This window comes from Malaclemys terrapin, chromosome 3, assembly GCF_027887155.1.
Source record: "Malaclemys terrapin pileata isolate rMalTer1 chromosome 3, rMalTer1.hap1, whole genome shotgun sequence".
Lineage (NCBI taxonomy): Eukaryota > Metazoa > Chordata > Testudines > Emydidae > Malaclemys > Malaclemys terrapin.
In genome coordinates, this window is record NC_071507.1 from 137,803,107 (window position 1) to 137,816,110 (window position 13,004).

Sequence of the window (13,004 nt, forward strand, 5' to 3'; positions counted from 1 at the left end):
CATACATTTTGCTCAGCATTGGCACATTATTAATTGAAAGAGTGGAGAAAAAGTTGGCTGAATTAATAGAGTTGTAAAATCTCCAATGGGATTTTTTATTTATTTATTTGGGTCTGTGTGTGTTTTCAATCACCAAGAGCAAAAGTCCTCGTGAAAAAAATTTGTAGAGCTAATAACATAGAAAGCCTTGACTTTCACTGACACGTTTGATGTGCACTTTCACATGACCTTTTCAGGGTAAGGACTAAAACTTAAGAAGTTTTACAAACAAGGCAAAATAACGAGGTATGTGGAGGAGTAAAGTAGAAGTGTAAACACTAGGTGCAGTTGGAATGAAGATATTTGAATCTGAATGGCCAGTTAATGATTCAATTAGTTTTTCACTTTGTTAAACTACGGTAATCCTTCTTTACTAGCTCTTCATATTGAATCCTGTTGAAAGGAAGAATTCAAAGGATCTTAAGAAAGAAAATTCTAAAAAAATAAAGCCTTTTGTAAACCATTACTGCTTCTCAACAAAATACTGCCTATTGAAAATATGAGGGATGCAGGACAGATATTTTACTGAGCCTAAGATTCTGAACAGGCTGGTTTGAACAAAAGCTGTAAATCTGAAGTGATTCCTTTAGTTATGGAGTCTATTATAAATGCAAGGATAGCTTTAGGATCGGAGAGTCCCCATCAAAGATGTTACTGGGAGGGTGACATCCCCATAACCTCTCCCTCGCTCCCATTCTCTGATCACTTTTCACTCATTTTTCCATACACAATCTTTTCAGTCTTTGTTTCCTACTTTCTCTCATCCCTTTCCTGCCATCTCCTATCTCTGTTGGTATATGGTTAGGTGGGGTGCCATTCCACGGTAGTAGATCCCACAATTGTATGTCAATCTGGGAATGTCCCACAAAGTTAGAGGTCACCCTTAGCCTAGTGTGTGATGGGTTCCAGAAGATATCTCTTTAAAATATGTGGTAGAGAGTCATTGTTATAAGGGCATGATGATTGCTCAGGTTGATGAGTGTTAAAGTAACCTATTAGAATAACTACTAATGAATGACACCTGCCAGTTAGTGCCCATAGTACTCCAAATCCTCAGAATACTGTACCAAGATTAACTAATAGTTGCATGTAATCAAATAACTGTTAAGTAACTGTTTACTTAATGCATTACTCAAATGAAATCAAATCCTGAGAAGCAATCAAATCCAATTACGTTGCAGGCCAACAAGTAATACTATCTATTTAGATATTTTTCCTGGCAATCTGTCATGCCTGGCCAGAGTGAATGATTATTAGTGATACCTTAGTCATGACATTCAGTTTGGCTGAATAATTTGTTTCACTGCATAATTTGCATGCCTCCTGCAAACACAATCAGATACTTGTGATCTATTACTTCTACAAGAAAGTAATCACAAGCATGCAACTGGTTATCTTTTTGGATCCAGTAACATATCTTAATTACCCTTAGAAAGTAAGGTCTTTTCCACACAGAAATTTTCACCAATGCTACCAGATTAAAATGGCAGTGTTTTACGTGTACTTTGCACTCACTGGGTGAAATTCATTCCTGGCTAGTTCTTTAGATAGGAAACCAGAAAAAAAAACACTGCAAATAAATTAGGATGAAACTCATCCTGGAACAAATGACCTGCACACTTAAAGTGCATATTAAGGACTTTCGACAGGTACTGTGATTATAGGTATATGTAATCCATAGAAAAAAGGTTTGCATAGCTATAATTATGTTACAACCTTTTATTTGATATGCTGCATTGTGCAACTACAAAACAATAATGTAGGGCCTCTGTTTTTAATAGCAACTATCAAATGTTTTGTTGTGTTACAATTAAATAACAAGTGTTCTGAAATGGTTATGAATATGATTATGTTATTATAACTAGTGGTGATGACAAACACTATTATCTTCTGAGGACAGACACAGCATACTTAAAAAAAATTAAAATGATAAGCAAGAGTAATCCTTCCACCCAACTCAGGAAGAAGTAGGGTGCTTTTTGGTTTACATACAAACCCTTCATTTTTAAATGCTCTAGGCATTAGAATTCCATATGACAACATCACAAATTCTGATTATTTCATTATAGCAACATTCCCAAGGTTCAGGACAAGAAAGGGCTCTTTGACTGACCTAGATCCATTTTACTTTCTCTGTACTTCTCACATTTGTACTCTATTATATTTTCTTCTTGTAAGTGCTCATCAATTTAATTTTTCATTTATTTGTGGCTGTACAGTAACTCCTATTGCTCCTTTTGGACTAGACTGTGATCCAGGGACCCCTTGATGCCAACTGGCAGAGGCCATAAGGAATGCAAAGGGTTTACAGGGATCCCTTGGGTCTGATGTCTACATAATAGTGCACCAAAGAGTGGTATGTGTGGTCTCTACCAACAGCCAGTGTAACACTGGCCTTCCTAAATATTGCAAGATGTATATACGGATGCTATTTAAGGAGTTATGTATCTGGACTGGAAATTATGTTCTTAACACCGTGAAGTTAAAAGCAGGCCACCAGATTTTTTCCAGGCAGTGAGTAGAAGACACTCATCTTTTTTGGTCTGGTCAGGTGTGAGACTAATGAAATTCTGGCACACAAGTAGCCTGTTTCACAGGTTGTGTTAAAGTTTCTCAGGGATTTTCTGAGGGTTTGTCTGTACTGCAGCTAGTTTTACCTGTGAGTAACGTAAAGTGAAATAAAACTACACAAAATGTGGAACACGTACTTGCATTCTAAGTGACAATCAGCCCCCAAATCCTGTCATCTAATGGGGTCACTTTCAGGGACAATGCCACAAACCCCAGCACCTGGGCTTGTCTTCAAGATGCTGAATTTCAATATTGAGGGTCTTTGGCAGTGAAAAGACCCTCCATTTAGTTACAAATCTAACTAATGTTTCTTCAGGAAATGCACTGTACAACTGATGAGCAACTTTCATAGATTCCCAGGCCACAAGGGACCTTTCTGATCATCTAATATGACCTTCTGTATTACAGGCCATTGAATTTACTCAAAATAATTCCTAAAACACATCTTTCAGAAAAACATCCAACTGATTTAAAAATTGTTAGCAATGGAGAATCCACCTCAATCCTTGGTAAATTGTTCCAATGGTTAATTACTCTTACCATTAAAAATGTGCACCTTATTTCCCATCTGAATTTGTTTAGCTTTAACTTTCAGCCATTGGATTGTGTTATACCTCTCTGCTAAATTCAGGAGACCATTATTAAATATTTTCTGCACGCAAATACTTAAAGTGTAATCAAGTCACCCTTAACCTTCTCTTTGTTAAGATAAATAAATCAAACTCCTTGAATCTATCACTATAAGGCATGTTTTCTAATCCTTTACTCATTCTTGTGACTCTTCTCTGAACGCATTCCAATTTATCAACATCCTTCTTGAATTTTGGGGATCAGAACAAAATATTCCAATATCATTTGCACCAGTGCCAAATACAGAGGTAAAATAACTCTTTAGTCCTAATTGAGATTCCCTGTTCATGCTTCCCATGATCACATTAGCTCTTTTGGCCACAGCACCACACTGGGAGCTCATGTTCAGCGGGTTATCCACCATGACCACCAAATCTTTCTGAGGGCCTACATTCTTTGTTCCTAGATGTATACATGTATATGTAAGTTTGCTCTTGCTTTGCTAGATATTCATCTGATGGAGTGGTGTTTTGCTCATTGTAATCAACTTGGCTAGTGTTGGGTCACAAATTATGTTAGTACTGAATGCGGGGGCAGTGACATATGGTGAGCAATGTTTGTAATTATTGTGGGACTACAGAAAAGCAGGACTGTGCTTAACCTGTCCCAAAGGAAGGAGTCACTTTCAGTTAAAAGAACCTTGATAAAACAAGGTCTCGAATGTCCAAACCTTGTGAAAGTAAGAGGGGTGGGGGCAAGAATACCAGCCAGGAGCTGCACACCCTCAAGGGTTCTCCCTAGGCTGGTTTAACCGGTTTCTCCCTCCCTCCCCCCACCGGGCAGAAGGGTTACATATATTTAGCGGTATTAAAACCCATATTGTTTGCTTGTGCCCGGTATATCAAGCGATCCAGAGCTCTCTGAATCAGTGACTTGTCCTCTTCATTGTTTACCACTCCCCAATTTTTGTGCCATCTGCAACCTTTATCAGTGATGATTTTCTGTTTTCTTCCAAGTCATTGATAAAAATATTAAATAGCAAAGGGTCAAGAACTAATTGTAGGGGGTCCCCACTGGAATCACATCAGTGATGCTTTCCTATTTGCAGTTACATTTTGAGACCTATCAGTTAGCCAGTTTTTAATCCACTTAATGTGCGCCATGTTAATTTTATATTGTTGTAGGATTTTTTTAATCAAAATGTGGTATCAAACACCTTACAGAACTGTAGTATATTACATCAACACTATTATCTTTATCAACCATACTGGTAATTGCATTAAAAAAAAGAGATCAAGTTAGTTTGACAGGATCTATTTTCCATAAATCCATGTGGGTTTAAATTAATTACATTACCCTCCTTTAATTCTTTATTAATCAAGTCGCATATCAGCTGCTTCATTATCTTGCCCAGGATCGATATCGGGCTGACTGGCTTATAATTACCTGGGTCATCTCATTTACTCTTTCTAATAATGGGCAATTTAACAACTTTCAGTTCCAGGCTATGCTATCATAGCTCATCACCATCACAAGCAGTATAGAATGGCTTCTTAAATTACACAAGGGATCTCTGCTGGCACATCTGGTCCAAATGACATCACAGAATGGGAGGCAATATAGGTGAAAGAGTTTACGCTGATTAATGTCTACTAGCCTCCATCAGTTAACTGGCCAACCCCCACTCTGCCCACCTTTTCAGGTCCTTCCATTCACCATGGTGACTTCACTGGGGACATATAATTGGGGACACACAGAAGGAGAGTGTTTAATGAAGTGGGCAACAACATGGAGGGAGAGAGAGAGAGAGTCTAATGCACTGGACATCAGTTGCTAACCAATAACTCCTCTATGATGAAAAGCAGACAAAGCTTTCACAGTAGCAGGTAGACAACCAGCTTTTCACTGCTATTACCTTTTCATCTTCCATGCAACTACTGCTAGTGGTCATAGAATGGAAGGTGCTTGAATTTTCCTGAAATCTCAGCATTGGCCATCTTTGATCACCATGAGCCTGCGGATATCAACAGTCTTTCAAGAAGAACTAGAGATGTCTTTGAGCAAACTGGCTGAGCTGGATTTGACATGTCCATCCATATAAATGATTCCTACCAAACTTTCTGCGAATTAGTTCAAGCAGCTGCTAAGAAATTGAACCCTAGAGGCTACCAACAACAGTATATGCCTGGATGGTCTTAAGCTCTACCAGGAATTCAAATTTTCTGGTAACAAAGACGAGACCATTAATAAGAGCAAAGAACTTATTCAACAGCTGGATCAAACCAAACATGATTGATGGAGTGAGACATTTTACAAAGATAGATTTTGCACATTCTAGCCAGGAATCTTGGCAGACCAACAAAAAAGACTTTATGGAGCTTCCAGCAACAGCAAAAAAGAGTTTTCAGTCACTGAAAATGTTATCATACCCCAGCTAGTAGCTAATGGCTGTACACAGAACTTGGTTAAGTCTTTCAGCCTTGTGGTCAAAGTTAGGTTACAAAGAGGTGGCAGGATCCTAGTGTACAGTCAAACTTGATCATTCCCCCCCCCCCCGCCGCAGACAAAGAGCTGGACCAGGCCGTAAAGCTTATGAAACATATGCATTATATCCATATGGATTTCTTACTTCACCTAGCCCCAAAAGCCAAAAACTGGATGCTTCAGTTCCTCCTCTGATGTCTCCAGGATAATTTTGTACCAAAAATCTGGCACAGGGCAAAGTTAATGGCCATTCTGAAACCAGAAAAACTGCTAGATGATCCCAAGAGCTACTGACCCATCTCTCTCCTTTGTGTCACATCTGAGCTTATGTAGAGACAAATTCTGATGTGCATCAATGTGCAACAATCAAACCACAGCTGTCCTTTGTTCAGGCTGGCTTCAGATGAGGATGGTGTCCACATGTTAAAGTTATTCACTTAACACAAAACATTGAAGATGCTTTTGAGAGGGCAAGAAAGTTGGTGCTGTTCTGGTGAATCTGTCAGGTGGATGTGAAATTTGTCTGGCAGGTGTGCTAGCCACCAAGTTGCCACAGAGTATTCCCTGTAAGCCCATGATGCAGTTCATCTGGAAATGATGAATCAGAGCTTCATCTTCAAAGCTGGAGACAGTCAACTGGCTTTAGACATCTTTGGAACCCACTCCCATTCTAGTCCTTCTCTTCAACATGTATTCTTATAACCAACAAACAACTAAGGCCAGTAAATAAATATACACAGATGACATTTGTCTCAATGGGCTAATGATCTACAACAGGGGTTCTCAAACTTCATTGCACTGCGACCCCCTTCTGCTAACAAAAATTACCACACGACCCCATAAGTGGGGACCAAAGCCTGAGCCCGCCCTGGGTGGGAGAGGCAAGGGGGCAAAGACAAATCCCAAGGGCTTCAACCCTGGGTGGGGAGCGTGTAACCTGAGCCCTGCCACCCAAAGCTGAAGCCTTCGGGCTTTGGTCCCAGGCAGTGGGGCTTGGGCTTCAGTCCCCAGGACTCAGACTTTGGCCTTAGGCAGTGGCCAGCTTCAGCTTCAGCCCCAGGCCCCAGCAAGTCTAACACCAGGCCTGGTGTCTCCATTAAAATGGGGTCGTGACCCTCTTTGGGGTCCCGACCCACAGTCTGAGAACCACTGATCTGCACAATATTGAAGGGTCACTCAGCCAGGACATGAATACTTTGACTACTTACCTTTGTCAGCAGATACTTACCTTAAATGTGTAAAATGGTGGCCATAACCTTCTTTTTGAACAGTCTCCTGGCTGATTAATCCATTACAGTCTGTATTGAGGATCCTACACTCTCTTTCCAATCAGTTGTCACTTATTTAGGAGTCAAACTGGACTGTAGTTTAAGATACTAGTCCCATCTAGAACTCACAGAAAAAAAAAATCACCTCCTGCACTGCCTTCATCCAGAGGCTAGCAGGACCCTCCTGGGAAGCAGAGGCAAGTGTTTTATGAACCTCAGTCCTGGTGCTGGTATTTGCTCCAGTGAAATCAAGTGCAGCAGTTTGGGGCAGAAGTCAGTATACTCATCTCATTGATTCAGAGCTGAATACAGTCACCTGCATCACTACTGGTAGCTTTACCCATACATCAACATATAATTTATGTGTGTTGTCTCATATAGCTCCCCCAAACTTGATGAGATGCCATCACCCTTAAAACTGCATGGAGGGCTATGATGGAGGAAAACAACCTGCAGCACACAATGGTTCCAACAGATGCAAATAAGCAAAGTATGCTCCTTATAAGAAGATCTGCCTGCCTCCAGAAGAAAACACCTACACCTCCCATCCCTGCCAACTTGCCACAAATGGCTTCAAGACATTCTCTTTTAGAGGCTATTAGTGCACCTATGCCCAGTGCCACCAGCCCAATGCCAAACTTAGATGAACAATGGCATATTAGGGCCAACAGCTGTGTCCTTGCAGAGTGGGAGCAACTCTGAGATAGAGAGACAGTCATACTGGCATGTTTCAGAAACCCTAACTTATATCCACCTGTTTGCAATGTGGGACGCAAACCCTGACCTAGGCTGAACAGGCTGCTGAAGGAAATGGCCAGAGCAGCTGCCACAGTGCAGAAATTTGGCTTAGTCCAATCTTCACAGTGTGACTGTGAGGCAGCGATGCAGATTGTCAAACATATGGTGGAGGAGCGCACAATTAGCTGATTGGAAGATGGAATGCAATGACTTGCTACCCTTGATGACGCAGTACCTGAACTACCTAGGTATTGATTTGTGACACTAGGAAAGAAGAAGTACACTGCAGCTGAGAGCATGCCACCGAGCTTGGGTAGACAAACTCATGCTAGGTCAACTCGAGTTAACATGTTAAAAACAGAAGTGTGGATATTATGCTACTGGTGGAGGCTTGGGCTAGCCATTTAAGTTCAGACCCACCTGAGACCCTGGGTCCAAGCTCAGGTGGCTAGCCAAGCCTCTGCCAGTGTCACAAAGTCCACACTGCTATTTTTAGCACTCTAGCTCAAGCTGACCTTGTGCAAGTCTGCCAACCCGAGCTGGGAGGCTGCAGCGCAGCTGAAAGCCCGGATCCTACAAACACTTACCCATGGGAGTAGCATTATCCACGCACATAGGCTCACTGATTTTAAAAAGTTAACAATTTTTTAGAATTATGCCCTCAGTGACGGCATCCTAGAGGCTACAGTTTGTGTTCTGTGATGATTAAATTAAATCAAGTGCTAGGACACTTGTGAACTATTATTCAATTAAATAACAACCACCACCACCACGTAGTATGTAACAGGAAATCACCAGTCAGTCATCTCAGAATGCCATTTGTGTCTATGTTTCAGACTAATTTAACAGCACCTATGTGAGATAAGACAACCATGTATTCCTTTTACCTTCCTTCCTACTTAGTGCTGCAATTGTCTGATATTATGCACAGCAATGGTTTACATGCAAACTGCAGTTTTAAAATGTTGGAGAATAAAACTAAATGCTTCTGACCCATTTTAAATGCCTTTTGGTGCAGTGCAGCATAGATAATTTAGAGTCAAGCTGTTCTAAGTGCATACAATTAGATTTGATTTAGGTCACTCATCCTACTATAGGTCAACTAACATTTTCACTTTATATCACAGCAGAATTCCTCTGATGCTAACCCAGTCATAATACACAGAGTATAATTCCTTTGTTTTTATAGTATGTAGAAGGTTTGGATCTTATCAATCCCTAGCAGTTGTCTGAATTCAGTACTTCCTCCCTTATTTACTGCAGAATTGCTTCTATGTTTAGGTTCTTTTTCCTGCCCTATAATCTTTCTGTTATATCCTCAGGATCCTTGACACTACTAAACTAGATTAAGGTCCTGATTCCAGATGAGACTAAAGATTAAGAAACTTGGGGATATAAAGAAACTTTCAATGTGTTTTTTTTCCCCAGAAGGCAAAACGTGTAAAGTTTAAGCATGCAGAGGAGTGGGACAAATACAATTTGGTAACAGTTTGTGGCTTGTATTCATTACATATAAGTTTAAAGCAGTCCCAGCATCTCATAAAGAAAGGAAGCCTTCTTTTAGGTAGTGTTTTGGACCATTTATATTGTGTAGTGTGGATTTTTCACCTTTTCCTCTCCTGCAGGGAGTATGGACATGAGAAGAACCATAGAGCACAGTACTGGCTAGTGTGCTGAGTTCATTCCATTTATTGTTACTAGTAGGAGAAGAGAGTCCCTTCAGGCTACAGCCAAGAAGCACTAGGAAAGCATTTTATCTTGCAGGAAAAGGAGGCATAACAACAACTAAGAGCAGCTGAGAGGCATATTCTGTAGTCCAGGGAAAACATGAGTAAAACTGAGACAGTCCGATATTCCTAGAACCCAAGAGAGCTGGACGATCTCAGCAAAAAAAGAAAGTTATATTGAGTAGTAATGAGAGGTGCTACTAAGAGAGTTTAAGGAAGGATAGAGGGATCTGTTTAGGTTTACTAAACCCTTCAAAAAAGTGAGATAACTGTCTTTATAACAGCACCCCCCAAACATACATATGAGCTGCAGATATACAGATAAAGTTGTCAGCTAGTCTCCACACTTGGGACATTTGGGACAGAACCCAGGGTTGTCAGTTTCTAAAACATAAATCCCTATCACTTGAACTAATGGAAAATTGCTCTTAACTGCAGCAATAATTTGGCTTAGTAGGCCAGCCACTTTAGGGCGACAGTTACATACACTTGAGCAGGTCTATCATTCGCTTATTAAAGGGAAAGTGATCTTTCTATAGACTCAACAGTGCCTTAAATAGTGCCCTGCCCTACTTAGACAAAGCTCATCCTTGATTATTTAGGATTCACAGGAATTCAAATGAAACAGGTGAGCATCAGCTGTAAATTTCAACTAAACTTTCACATTCTCTCTGTTGCAAGGAATGTGTAAAGCTAAGCGCAGTTGCCAAAGTTTGGCCTAATAGACAACAAACTCAGAGTCAGTTCACTGTGGACTTGGTGATGATACTAGGGCAGGGATCGGCAACCTTTGGCATGTGGCCCGGCCCGCCAGAGTAAGCACCCTGGCGGGCCATGGGCCAAAGGTTGCCGATCCCTGGTATAAGGGAAAATTGGGAAAAATGTAACTGAAAAAGTTGGAGGAACTTTAGCAGCATGATATAAATGAAAAAAATATCTGATGTATCTATCAACCCAATTACCACTGTATATCAGCCCCTATGAGTCTTTAATATATTTATCTTCACAACACCTCAGAAGTGCTATCATCTCCATTTTACAGACAGGAACATGAAGTATGGAGAGATTAAGTGACTTGCCTGAAGTCACACAGGAAATGTAGCCAAGCAAGGACTTGAAGGTCGCATGAGTCTCAGTTTAGTACCACAATAACTATTGCAATTGTGTCTGAATCATATACATGCAATCATACACATCACATACAAATCATTTATTTATTTTTTTTTACTGTAAGAGGGGTGATTGGTTGGGAGAACATTTAAAGTGAAAGATGAAGCACTCAGATGAACCATTCATTTTGTAATGGCCAGAAAGCTGACAGTAGTAATTGGTGTGGCAAATATTACAAAAAATGGGTAAATATGACAACTGATGGCTGGTGCTTAATGCAAGCAAAGTGGGATAATTTTTGTATAAAGGGATCTTTCAATTTCCTCCTCTCAAAAAGTTACAGAAGTTAGCAAAATATCCAAGCGGATGTGCAAAAATAAAAAAATCAGTTGTTGTTAGAAACATAACTGGTTTTATTACATAGCAAATTTAGATGTTATCATGACAAATCAATGGACTGTCCTAAACTGAGGTGAAGCTGTGGTAGAGTCGCGGTGCTATGTTATACCAATAGAATAAAAACCAGCAGGATCTTATTAAGAGGGATAAGGCAAAGATGCCACATTTATTGTAAATTATACTGATAAAGCAAAAGATAAAAGTAAACAACGTTGTTTGACTACTTATTTCTTATACACACACACACACATATAGAGAGAGAGGTTCATTCACACAATCATTCATTCAAGTTCTGTATAGGTGTTATAGTTACCAGCCTAGAAGTTGCTCATGCCAAGTTACTGAGGATGGAGCTGAGTCTGTGTCAGGTGCACCTGATGCTCCTGGAGGTTGGCAGCAGAACCAGAGACTCAAAGTCATCAGTCTTTAGAGTCCATTCTTATAGGAATTAATTCCTATGTTAGTCTATGGGAACTGTTTCATCCTGCTGTTGCTGACTCAATCAGCAGATGGCACATTCCTGTCCAAAGTGGCACATTCCTGGTGGCTCCACACTGTCCAAAGTTTGTGTTTCTCATCCTTCCAGGTGATGGGGTGGATCCCAGTTTACCCTCAAGGGGTTGTCTGGTGGTCCTACTTGACACATTCTTCGGCTGATGGATACTCCCTTTCTAGGCTGGCATCTCCCTAACCATTTTTGTACATCAAGCATTCATCAACATACATTCCATATCTTAACCATATTTTAATTTACTGTCTCCACCACTTTCGGGGTGTGTGCTAATTCATTTGAGACTTGTATCCCATTAATGCACAAGGTACTGTACTCCAAGGAAAACAAAAATAGATAATTCTTAATAAATTATTACTCTTTTGCTATGCTGTTTCATTGGTGAATGAACTGAGACAGAGTTAATGTTTCAAGCTGCAGTAACGTGTAGTAGTGGGGATTCAATGTTCTTAAGCATCAATATCCATAGCACTGAAAAGTAAAGAACGGTCATATCATCTTAGGAAAGAGGCTATAAAGGAAGCAGAGTTTGGTCTGTGGGTATCTCCTATCTTACAAGAATTTAAATGGCAAATTGTTAATAAAACATTATTTTGTTCAGACCACAAAACCGTCTATGAATTATTGTCCTATACCGTTGGAATATGACCAAAAAACACTAACGATGAAAAGCTCATTTCAGGATATCAGATTTAAAAGTCACTGTTGTATTTTGTTTCTAGATAAATTGTAGTCTCCAACTTTGATGGATAAAAACATGAGTCCATCACTGGAAGATACTGTACAAAAAGCAAGTGCTTGCAAATATTAGGGTAGCTTTTGCAAAAGAAATGAGGGGAGAAAGCTGTTGGAACTGTAGCCACACACAACGCCGCCTCCCCCCCCCCCCAATTTGCCATCAGAAAGTGAGGTGGGCTACAGCATTCTGTTTAAGACACATTTCTGAAGAAACCCCCCCACAAGTATATGTTTGTAAGTTCATCCCTATTGAACAAAGCATTTGTTTAACTTTAAGCACTTAACTACTGAAGTCTATAGGACCTTAAGCACATGCTTAAGTGTTTTACTGAATGAGGGCTAAGAGTCAGAACAATATTCTTAGTCCCATGTAGAGAGATACCTGAGTGCAAAAACTAAAGATTGTGAATACTGAAGAAATGGCATTGACTAGTTCCTTTTTACTTAAACTAGAACCAATCATCCTTGATGAACCAGACTTGCCAATCATTCATGAAGTTGTACCAGGACCAAAAAATCCTTTTTACTCAATTCTCTTTGCACATATTAAAGAAAAATCTTACCGCATTATAGGTGAAATCACATTATATCGAACTTGCTTTGATCTGCCGGAGCACACAGCCCCCCCCCCCACCCCCCCGGAGCGCTGCTTTACCGCGTTATATCTGAATTGGTGTTATATCGCGTCACGTTATATTGGGGTAGAGGTGTACTTGAGAATTTTACTTAAAATCCAACATTATTTTTTATGTCTTAAACATTGGGCTGCTTTTTTGGAGTTAAAATTTTTTAGTGCCCTACACTTCATGGCATTTCAATATTTTATCTATTTGAAATGCATTCAAGTCT